This window comes from Furipterus horrens, unplaced genomic scaffold (genome assembly GCF_987537825.1).
Source record: "Furipterus horrens unplaced genomic scaffold, mFurHor1.1.pri manual_scaffold_10, whole genome shotgun sequence".
NCBI lineage: Eukaryota > Metazoa > Chordata > Mammalia > Chiroptera > Furipteridae > Furipterus > Furipterus horrens.
The window spans coordinates 30,228,891-30,241,801 of record NW_028327180.1 but is presented as its reverse complement, the minus strand read 5'-3'; the positions used below and the strand labels follow the sequence as shown (position 1 = coordinate 30,241,801).

At 35.7% G+C, this 12,911-nt stretch overlaps 1 pseudogene; it reads left to right on the top strand.

The window, feature by feature from the left end:
* Positions 1–242: 242 nt before the first annotated feature.
* Positions 243–3,107, top strand: LOC149999425 (glucose-6-phosphate 1-dehydrogenase-like; annotated as a pseudogene).
* The last annotated feature ends 9,804 nt before the right edge of the window (positions 3,108–12,911 follow it).

Below are 12,911 nucleotides of genomic sequence, written 5' to 3'. Positions count from 1 at the left end.
TAGACATGTCTGTATAAGTAAATAATGTATTTTTTAGCACAACTTCATGTTTGGAAACTAAACTTTATACCATACTCATGTGTCCTACAAATAAATGTTATTTACTTTGTAATAATCATTCTACAATAGTAACAGATCTATACATATTTTCTAGATACTACCTGTATCTCCCTGTTATGGGATGAATTATGTATCCCCCTCGTTCTCTGTGTTGGAGTCATAAAACCCTGGTGCCTCGGAACATGACTGTATTTGAAGATAGGGCCCCTAAAGAGGTAAGTAAGTTATAATGAGCTCATTATGGTGGTCATTAATCCATTATGACTAGTGGTATTATAAGATATTAGGACACAAAGACAGGGAGGGCACATATGAAGACAAGGAGAAGAGGGCCGTCTACAAAAGTGGAGTGATCTCAGAAGAAGCTACCCTGCCTAACACCTGATCTAGGACACCCAGCTTCCAGAACCGTGAGAAATAAATTGTTGGTGCTTAAGCCACCCAACCTGTGATGTTTCTTATGGCAACCTTAGCAAACCAATTCATTCCCAGCAACATATTACAGACCCACGTATACTTGAAATGCAGTACATGACTACTAGCATATGTCCAAATAACCCTACATTATTTTCCTTACATTTACTGTCATATAACCATTGCCTCCCTTTCGTAAAGCCCCAGTGTGTGGTCTCTTGTCATCAAATATCTGTAAGAAGTGAGTAGAAAAGGGCAAAGTCATTAATTATTATTTGACTTGATGTAGATTTTCAGACATGTTTCTGTGGTAGTTAATTCTGAGGTTAAAGAGAGATATTTAAGTGCAGGTGAAGAGAATATTTTTTTTCCTAAAAACTAGCAGTAAACAGTATGAAAAATCAAAGAAAACTGACTGTATAACTCAGAATATGCTTTCAAATTAATATTCCACCCTCTAGGGGAAGACGATTGCTGACATATATTGTCTTACCAAAAATATCCCTTTTTATCAATATCTTTGACTTTTCAGACTTATTACAATGAACAAGTAGGATGGGCTTTTGTCTATTACAGATAAAAGGTATCTTCTGGAGTAATAGAGAAAAGGGGTATCTTCTTGGTTTACAGAAGTGTTTGAAAGAGTATTTTCTGAAATTTAAATTTGTAAGATATTTTGTTCCTAATATATTTATCATATCTAGTATTTTTCAAAATAAACAAATTAAAAGGGAGGGAGATGATACAAAGTAACTTTTAGTCATATCAAGTGTTTAACATCTTAACTCTGAGTATGGCAACTTACAATTATAGAATGACTATTAAATATTGGTGACATTTACTTTCTGATATATTTTAGGTTATAGATTATGAGCTTTTAAATAAAAGCAAATAAAACAGCTTCCTGACATTGAGTAATATACCAGCTCATGACTGTAAAATGAGGCAAACTTGCTAAACCAAAATAAGAAAGCTATCAAATGTATTTTAGAATAATAGGCCAACTCATCAGTTAATCTAGGACACTTTAAAACTTGGAATAAAAAGAAATTAATACTAGACAAAGTTCATAGTATACCTAAAAAGTGTTTAATTTTATTCAGAAGATTATTTCTGTCCAAAACAGTCCTTCTCCTACCTCTCCCCAAATTGTCTAAGTTTTCTACAAGTTCTTGTTAAAATGAACTCATTTAATATATATTCAGCATCTAACAATAATTTCTCATTCCTGTAAAACAGTAATTCCATGTGATTTAAATGATATATAACAATCAACACTCTCCTGCTTTCTTTTTAATTATTTTTTTCCTTTCTTTGAGATATAATGCTCAGGCCTCCCTAATGCAAATACTTTAGCCTGTCCAAGCTATCGATAGATTTGAAACCTATCCTTTCTACAACTGTATCCACCTCCATCTTTACAATGTCAGTAACTGTTGCCTGTTTTATTTTCCACTTCCATAACTTCTCTCTTTATTACCTCTCATATTTCTTCTCATTTATTTTTTCAAATGATTGCCACAAGACTTTTAAGGGCAAATTTTTTCTCATATGTCAAATACGATCTAACACTAAATTTGATATACTAGTAATATCAGAAATAATTTCGAGTTCAAAACATTCATGGCATTAAGAGAATAAAAATGGCATAAGTTAATACAAATATTAACTGAAAGCTATTAAAAAACCTATTACAATGCCAACTTCCATAATTATAAGTATTTGCATAAATATTTGAGAATTTCACTAATAATTTGATTATACTACATTTATACCTAAAAATCTTTTCAAACTTATGAAAGATAAAAACATAAGACTTTTGGTTTCAACTCATTGTTACAAAGAGGAAATGAATGAAGCTTCCAGCTTTAAAAGAAGGAAAAACCTAGAGATACACGAATTCCCAAAAGAGGAAGTCCAAGTAGGAGGAGTTCCTTGCCCTAAACTCCTCCATGGCTGGCCAGTATGACTGCGCCCCACTAAGAGCACCATAGACACCTTCCACCAAGAACCACAGGCCAACCTTCTACCTAGTTGTGCCCTGCACCATTTATGAGGCTGTCACCAAGAACATCTATGAGACCTTCATGAGTCAGACAGGCTGGAGTGGCGTCATCGTGGAGTAGCCCTTCAGGAGGAACCTGAGGCTCCAACCAGCTGTCCACCCGCATCTCCCCCCTATTCTGCCAGGATCAGATCTACCGTATCTGCCACGACCTGTGCAAGGAGATGGTCCAGAACCTCATGGTGCCGAGGTCTGTCAACAGGATCTTTGGCCCTACCTGGAGTCAGCACAATATAATCAACTTCATCCTCACCTTCAAGAAGCCCTTTGGTCCTGAGAGCTGCGTAGGCTACTTCAATGAATTTGGGATCATCCTACATGTGATGCAGAACCACCTCCTGCAGAGCTGTGTCTGGTAGCCATGGAGAAGCCTGCCTCCACAGACTCAAATGACATTCACAATAAGGTCAAAGTGTCAAAATGCATCTCAGAGGGGCCAGAAAACAACGTGGTCCTGGTCCTGTGTTTGGGAAATCCCAACAGAGAGGATGAGGCCGCCTACGAGTGGTACCTGGACAACTCCACTAGGCCTTGGGGGTCCACCACTGCCGCCATCCTCCCTTCATAACGGGCTGCCTTTCATCCACACTGCAGCAAAACCCTGAATGAGCACAAGCCTGAGAACCAGCTGCAGCTCCAGGACATAGCTGGCGCAAGCGCAATGAGCTGGGGATCCACGTGCAGCAGGAGAGTGTGTCCACCAGGACGTGGGACCAAGACCCTGGCTGGTGTGGCTCAGTGGATCAAGTGCTGACCTGCAAACCAAGACGTGGGACCAAAAAGCCTGGCAGTTTCCTCCAACCGAGGAGTCAGAGCTGGACCAGACTTTCGGCAACTGTAGCAAGAACATGAACCTCCCTGATGCCTCTGAGCAGCTCATCCTGGACTTCTCTGCCAGAAGAGTCACAGTGTGCACAGTGACGCGCCCCAGAGGCCTGGCAGGTCTTTACGCCGCTGCTGCAGGAGAAGGAGCCCTCGCTCATTGTCGACTTTACACTTCACGGCAGCCGAGGCCCTGCGGAGGCAGACGCACGGGGGATGCGAGTGTGCTTCCTGTACTGAGACAACTGCAAGTAGGTGAACCTCTAAAAGCTTTGAATGCTAGGACCCCCAACCCGCCTCTTTGCTCCACTTCCGGGAGGACTGCAGAGCCATTCCCAGCCGGCCGCAGGCGCCACTCAGCCTCACCTGCTCCTTGCAGCAGCTGCCCCAGTCCAGGTACTCCTGGACCGCAGAGCCCTTGCATTGGGCCTGTCCCCGGCTTCCGTGGCCCCTGACTGAGCCTGCTTCTGTCCCTGGGCCTGAGCACCCAAGGAAGGAAAGAAAGGCGAGGCCCTTGCATCCGTCCCAGGCACCTGGACCTAGGACAGGAGTTAGTGACTACAGGAAGAGCAGTGGGTGGGCCTCAGGAGACAGTGGCCAACCCACAGCCCTGCTGGCTATCAGCAAGCTCCTCAGAAGTCAGGGGAGGCGGCAAGTGCTTCCACATGGATGCTTCCTGCCGAGGGCTGGGCGAGGACACCCACAGGCACTCTAACCATTCCACGTGTGTTAAAACCACTCCGCTTTCCTGGTCACCAGCTGGAAGGGACCTCTTGGCTGTCCAGCAGATTTTTATGCCTCACCTTCCCTGAATATCCCTCTACCCCACCAGCTCCCTCCCACCACTCCAACTTTGTGCTCCGTGGCCACCGCATCCCACTTGATAGGCAGGTGGCCCCCTCGCCTCTAGAAAAGCAAAAACCACAACTGGGATATCCCACCGAAAGTCCCCACCATTAAATCCACAAATAGAAAAAAAAAGTTTTTTTTAAACATGGTAGTTTCAATCCAGAACAAGTTTTCGTATTTGGAACTTCTAGTTCAAAGACACTATGTCATGTGTGAAAGAAATGCTTATCTGGTGGAAGTTCTTCCCCGACCATTTAAGTATTGCGATGATCAGGCAGAAGATATAAGTGACTGCAAGATGTGCCTTTAAGTAAGGAATCTGCATAAAGAAACAGGACCTGAGCATTTGTTTACCTGGGTCATAAATCACCAGATACCACATTCATTCATAAGAAGTTTCAGATAGAAAGTCTTTAACACATTTCTAAGGAAAATGTGAAGTAGCCTGGGGGTATAAAGTCTCTAGGGGCATCCAGATACAGGGGAGTTGTCAACCTCATGCCTTTTCTCCCGAAATCCCACTAACTATTCACAGGGAAGATGGAGAGAATCCTGAAAAAAAAAAAAAAAACAAAAAACCAACAAACAAAAAAACATGGTGCTGGCTGGGAGAGGAGGACAAAAACTCCACACAGAACACCTTCCCGTAATCCTTTATGGAACTCAAACCTTAATCTGCAAGGAGTGAGGTAAATAAAACACACACGAAAACTGTAGACATAGAATACTGGTGGAAACCCATTACAGTGAGGAGACACAAACAGGGAAAAGATTTCTACCCTGAGGAAGTACAGGGATATTGGGCCCAGTCTAGCAATAGTCTGGAGGAGGGGCAGGAGTACCTGGGTGAGTTTTTAGAAAACACATGTGCCCTCATTTCTACACTGATAAAAATCAAGTAAACAGTTAAAACAGCTGGAATTGCTGTTAGAGGTAGATCATTCTGCAAAGAAAGTCAAGACCCAAAGTAATACATAGAGCATTCACAAGCTAAATCCTCTGGAATATTACCCCACAACAGAAACACAAGATGTCACGAGAAAAATGCAATATACCACTGTGGGACACTGAAGGTAACCACAGTAGCAAATATTTAAAACAGCCTAATTCTTGGACAGAGTAACAAACACCCCTCAGATTAAGGACATAGCTGAAGGGAAGGTGAGCTCATCTCTAAGTAGAAAAGTACTTACCTTACTATCTACCGCTTTATAAAACATTGAATTTCAACAACAATATTGCAAGGCATACAGAAGGCAAAAAAAAAAAAAAATCAAAATATAAAGAAGTCTCTCTTATGATTACAGATGTTTAAACTTGTAGAATTTTAAATGATTATTTGTATGTTAAAGGGTCCAATTTTAAAGGGAGGCACAAAAAACAAGACAGTTAATAACATCACATAGAAAGAAACCATATGAAAAAAGCATATAGAAATGCTAGAAATAAAAATCGTAATATAGAGAGGATTAGTATGGGCTCATCAGAAGACTTGACATGGTGAGGAGAGAATCAGTACAATTGAAGATACACTATAGGAAATTATCCAAACTGAAATGCCAAGAAAAATAAGAGAATTACAAAAAGATGGAGAAGATATATTTGAAGAAATGGTTAATTTTTTCCAAAATTAGGACCACAAATACTAAGCCAAGAAGATTAAACACACACACACACACACACACACACAAAAAAAAAAAAAAAAAAAAAAACAAGGCGTAATATTCAAACTGCTGAAATTGAAGACAAAAAAATATATTAAAGGTAGACAAGAAAGATGCATTAAATACAGAAGTTCAAAGATAATTATAGTAAACATCTCATCAGAAACTATAAAAGAGTGACATATTTATATTACCAGAAAAAAATCTATTCACCCCAGAGTTGTATATTCATCAAAAATACCTTCAAAATGAAGGGAGGAAAAAACAAAAACAAAAAAACAAAAAACCAGGAATTAACTGTCAGCACTCTGGCTCTAAAATAAAGATTAAAGAAATTTCTTCAGGTAGAGGGAATGATAAAGAAATCACACTTAAAGGATTCAATTTTTTCAAAAACAAAACTCCAAAAATTGGTCAAAGAGCTGAACAGAATTTTTTTTTAAGTTATAAGGTAGGAAAAAAAAACATATGAAAAGATATCCAACATCACTAATCATTAGGGAACTGAAAATTGAAAACAAAAGATAACTAAAACACATCTATTTGAATGGCTAAAATTTAAGAAATTCAAACAGAGGGCAAAAAAAATCTGAGAATTTGAACTATCACAGAGGATGCAGGGCAACAGGAAATCTTATTCACTGGTGGTTAGAATGCAAAATGCTATGGTCATGTTGAAGAACAGTTTAGCAGTCCCATGCAAAGTCAGAAAGTCATCTACCATTTGAGCCAGTTATATCACTTCTGGATATTTACCCAAGCAAACTGAATGATTATGTTCAATCAAAAACCTGTATATTGTAGTTTATAGATTTATCCAAAATGTCCAGAAACTGTCATTCAATGTCTATTCATACAACATAATATTGCACAGAAACAGAAAGAAGCAAACTTTTGTTTCATACATCAATATGATTGAATTTTAAAAGCATTTCTTCAGATCCAAAAGGTTGCATATTGTATGATTTCATTTACAAGTGATTATGGAAACCACAAAATCTATTGGTCGCCAGGGTTTAGCTGAATGAAAAGTGTGTGAGTGAAAAAGAGTTTCCCAAAGAATATTCAGGGCAATGGAACTGTTCTTTTAAGTATAGAGGAGGTACAAGTGGCATGTGTATTTGCCAAAACTCATAGAATTCTATGCCTCAAAGAGTGAACTTTAAAATTAAAAAAGCAACAATAATAAAACTATCAACCAGGATATTATGAAAATCCAGGATGAAATTCAGTTCCTGACAAGCTAACTTAACTATGTTACCACTACTATTATACAGGAATGGGCAAACATAGGTTTATAGTTGTTCATATGGAAAATAATACAATAACTAATAAATAATAATACAAGAATAAACTTTCACATACTCCCAACTATAAACCTCCTTTTGCTCACCCGGTATACTTAAAGGCATGAAAGGAAAAAGAACAAGACTAAGTAACTGGAAAACAGTGTTTTGATTAGCTATTGTAAAGTTCAAAGCAAAGGAACAATTGTATGAAGATTGTAATCTAGTTGGTAAATGTGCTTCATATGAGAGCATGTTAACCAATTCTGAAAATACTTTAAACACATACTAGGGTTGAAGTAAATAAATTACCATTAGTGGGAGCCAGTTTTCTCACTGCCAGTGAAAGAAGCTACAAGTAAGCAGGAGAGGATGAGGAAGAGATATCAGCATGAACTCCTGTTTATTTTTCAACAGAAATATAGATAGATGCCTATGTGGGTTAGTATAAATATCTACAGTGTTTGGAATATTCTGAGAATAGTACACCCCGGGTTCAATGAGCATATATACCTCTCAGATTTGGTTTTTAAATACCATTCTTCAATGAAAGGAACCATGACTCTTTGAAGAAATGGTTGATTCTTGGCTTGGGGGAGCAAAAATACAAGGTAGAACTGGAACATCTTATAGTTGAGGAAATAAGGAAATACTAAAAAATAAAAGGGCTACAACTCATAGGTCTTCCAATAACTAAAGTTAGAAAAATTTGAGCAACAAAATAAATTACAATTGTATTATAACCAAAAGAATTATTTAAAAAAAAAAAACAGTGAATCCATCCTGATATTAAAATGATAGAATGAACAAGAGAAAGAAAAAAGTACTTTACCAAAAAATTCCAATTAATAATAAAAGTAATGAGAAAAATAATCACCATTTGAGCATGAGAGTAATAATTTCAGTAGATAGAATTCACTGATAGCTAAGTTATTAGACAAAACTTTAAGAATAAATATATTTCCATACCCTCAACTATTGTTCCTCAAAAGGTTTAATTATTGTAGTGCATTTAACATATGTTCACAAGTTTTTTGATATTTCTTTCACCAAGATGTGGAACTCAACTCCCTTTTCCTTCAATATAGGCTGAACTTAGTGACTCATTTCTATAAAAAGAACATGGAAAGGGAAAATAATTATTAAGAAGTAAATTACCAAACACCATCTTTACCCAGTGATCAAGTTAACAGAAGGCAGTAATAAAATATGTTGATATCACATGTCTCCTGATGTGATGCAATAAGAAGGGCATTTAACCTCTGTGATATTCTCTTCTCTTTCTTTCTTTTTTTTCTTTATACTGTTCTATTACAGTTGTCCCATTTATCTGCCATTGCTCTCCCCTGCCTCACCCACTCCACCCCTCACAGGCAGTCAGTCAGTCCCCACCCTGTTGTCCATGTTCATGGGTCATTTATACTAGTTCCTTAACTAGACCCTTCCCCTTCTTGCCCCACTTCTCCCCCTCCACATCCCCTCTTTTTTAAATTTTATACCCAAACCTTGTTCATTAGCAAACATCAGATGAACACAAATTGTGGCATATTTTACAAAGTTCCTGACCATTACCTTCAAATATGTCAAGAGCATGAAAATTAAGGAAAGGCTAAGAAAATATCACAGATTGGAGAAGACTAAGAAGATGTGATGACTCAATGTGATGTGATATCATGGGTTGAATTCTGATCAGAAGAAAGACAGGAAACTGGTGACATGAAATTGTGTGTTCATTGTACTATACCAATGTTATTTTCTTAGTTTTGATTACCAAGGTTACACTTATCAAAACTGGGAAAATAAGATGTTAACATTAGGGGAATGGGCAAAATTTATGTGGAAACACTTGGCATTATTTTTCCATATTCCTATAAATAATATAAATAAATTATTTCAAAATATAAAGTTCTAAAAAGGTTATTGATGATACATTCAGACAATGGAATATTATTCAGCACTAAAAGGAAATGAGCTTTAAAGTCATAAAAAGATGTGAAGGAACGTTAAATGCATATTACTAAAAGAAGAAAACCAATCTGATAAGGTTATATACTATATGATTCCAACTATGTGCCATTCTGGAAAAGCAAAAGCTATGGAGATCAAGGGTTAAGGAGAGGGGATGGATGAATAGATAAAACATAGATGATTTTTGGGGTCAGTGAAAATACTCTCTCTGGTACTAAACTGATGGATACCTCATACATTTGTCTAAAACCATAGGATGTACAATACCAAGAGTGAACCCAAAGGCTATCTATAGATGTTGAGTGAAGATGTGTCAATATAGATTCATTAATTATAACAAGTGTACCCACTATGGTGGGTTATGCATGTGTAGGGAGATGGTATACAGGAAATCTTTATACCTTCCCCCCAATTTTGCTGTGAACCTAAAACTGATGTAGAAAAATGAAGATATCAAAAATAAACCATTAGTGAATGCTTTCAATATTTCTACGTAATATAAGTATGAATTATCATTTAAAATGTCAGTGAATATTTTAGAAGTTTTCCTTAAAATCGACTGATTATATTTGTTTATGTATCCTGAGAATAATTATGGAAGACTAAATTAGTAACACAAGGTCACCCTTGTATGTGATCTTTTTATTTTTGTCTTCAACACTATGAGATCCTGATTTTACACACCCTATCACTGACATTCTCTCCCCAAATAGTTTTAGACTCTTGTTCATGAGAAGCATATGGAAGTATACCATATCTCCTCCAACATGTCTTATTGTTATCACTAACAATAATAGTCTCTCATCTTTCCAAGAGATGTCAGCCATGCTTAAGTGATCAACAACACACAAAAGACTCAGAAATTAGAGCTTTATATTTAGATATAACATTGAAGATGTATGTATGTATAGTTATGAATAAATATTTATATAGTAATGTATTCATGTACATTTTAGATATTTACCTAATCATTATATTAGATGATAGAGAGATGATAGATGCATAGATTTTTGCTGCTGGTTCTCAAACTTTAATGTTCAACACAATTACATAGAAAGATTATTACAACAATTTTCTAGGCCCCATATCCTGAGATTCTGATTCAGTCTTTGGGGATGTAGCTCATTAACTTGCATTTTAACAAGCTAATGAGTTATGCCATGTACCACTAGTCCAAATTTGATAACTACTAATCCAGTGAATCCCAAACATCTTTCTTGAATTAAACTCATATATAATCTGACATGAGAGGTGTCTATAAATCTTATTTCTTACTCTAAGTCTTCTATACACCTGTATGCTACATAGGTCTACATCTAGGCACATTGGCTAAACCTTATTTATCTTAGAATCTGAAAAAATGATTATTATCCTAGAATTAATGGCAAACATTTTAAAACCTTGTCTATATTTAAACAGTATAAAGTACCTACATGGTATCCAATTATACCTATAAAGTCTCATTTTCATTAATATATTATTGCCATATTCAGGCAAAGCATCAGTGAACAGCATTTATTACTTCAGAAGGAAAAAGGTAAATTCAAAAACAATATAATTGAGAACAAAAGTAAAGGTGGTGTTCAAATAGAAAATCCAGTGCATACACAAAATAAAATCTGAAATATTTATATTAACTTCTTCTAGTTACCCTATGCACATATGATACAAATTACTATGTATGAAATTACTATCAACAATATTTTCATGTTTCTACACATATTTGAGAAATTCCATGGAAACAGACACCCTGCTGTTACTACAGCACTTATTAAAACAACTTGTAATCTAGGTTGTGAAAAATAATTTCTTTCAGATATATGTGATAAAAAGGGGATTTTCCTTTCTTGATCACAAAGGTATTAGAGTCACCTGAGAAAGTATTTGAAGCAGTATGACCATCCATATCATTATCAATTTAGACGATTGTTATTTTGGAGTATACTTTACTGACTGCAAGCTGGTACTGTCTTCATGAATTTCAAGCTGTGTTCACATGCAAAGAGCAAGTTAATTGTTCTGGAGTGACACAGATTTATTGCATCATAATGTCATTCTGTGCATAAATTGCTCAATTTTGCATTAGAATATACACACTAGAGATTAGCTTCTATTCAGCAGTGTACAAAAACCCACAGGTTTACTTTCTTTCTTTAAAATACTAGTCCAAAGAGAGAAATTATGTATTTTTTGATACAGAATACTTAAAATGTGTGCCAAAATGCTAAGAAGTAAATGAGTGACACATAATTTAAACTATATCAATAATATTTATTTTGGAATAAACACTTTCTCCTAATTGCTAATATAAATTCGCACAAACTGACAATTTTATTGTATAAATTTAGAGATTATGTCCTTCAAAAATTAAACACACATTTTTTTTTAATCTAGTATGCAATAAGTAGCCATCTGCTTTTTTCTAAAGCATTGTTTTTGGGATAGCATAGAAGTTAGGGTGAATTGGCAGTTACCTCCAAAATGATAAGGGTCACATTGTAGGTTTACAAAGGATATAAAAAAAGCAGTTTACAAAAACTTAATAATAAATACCTTTAAAATATTCAACTTCATTTGAATATTTTATACTAGTATATATAGAAAGTATAACTTACAATCCTGGTGGTAGGCAAGTGGTCATAATTTTCAAAGTGAAATAGTGATTCTTGTCCTAGATCTTCAAGAAAAAGAATGAGTTAATGGTATAAATTATGGGGTTGGAACTGTATAATGTGAAAGTTTAAAACAGTCACAACAAACTACATATAAAAGGAATTATATAATGTACTCTTTTATGTTTGAGGTATATAATAAAGGGGATAAGTAGCATTTCTGATGAGAACTGAATTGAGTGTCAGAACATGAAAAATAAAGATTAATAATTTCAAGTAAGAAACTATAACTCTGGTTTAATTCCATGCCCCATCACTTACAAGATTAGTGAACTTAGAAAAATAATTTATCCTTAACACTTCAGTTTTTCCATCTGATAAATGTGGTAATAAAAATACCTACTTAATAAGGTTAGTATGCAATTGAAGCATCAAAATAAATAATGATAGCAATAAAAAATAACCCACTAAATAAAATAGGAAACAAAAACCATATATATATATAAATAGTTTAATAAATTGAAATTTTAATGAAGTATAGGGAATTACATAATTACGATATATGTCCCAGAAGAAAATGTTTATTAATTGTGATAGGAAGGCATAACTTTATAGTGGAGAAATCTGGTAGACAGTAAGTACTTTAATGAAGTGAGCAAGGTGAACTTCATCAGTAAAAAAGCAAATTAAAATATGGAGCCAATGCATAAGATGCAACAAGGATACAGCAACACATGGAATGACATTTCTCTGATATTCCCGCCTAAGGTACATAATTTTAATCTAATCATGATGAAATATCAGGCAAATACAACTTGAGGGACATTTTACAAAATAACCAGCTTGTAATCTTCAAAATATCAAGTTCATGGAAGTTTAGAAATGCCTGAGGAACAAACCCAGACTTAATAAAACCAAAGAAAGAAGGCAACAAAGCACATGCCGTTCCTCAGCTGGAAACTTTTGCTCTAAAAAGCATTGCTGAGACATGAATTCAGCCTAGGATCAGAGGGCATTTATAACAATTAACTGATTTTGACAGCGTGGTTTAGTTATAGAAAAATGTCCCTGTTTGTAAGAAATATATACTGAAGTAAAGAGGAGAGGTGAGACATCATACCAGCAAATTACTCTCAAGTGGTTCAGAATAGACTTTTATTCTGTAAGCTTG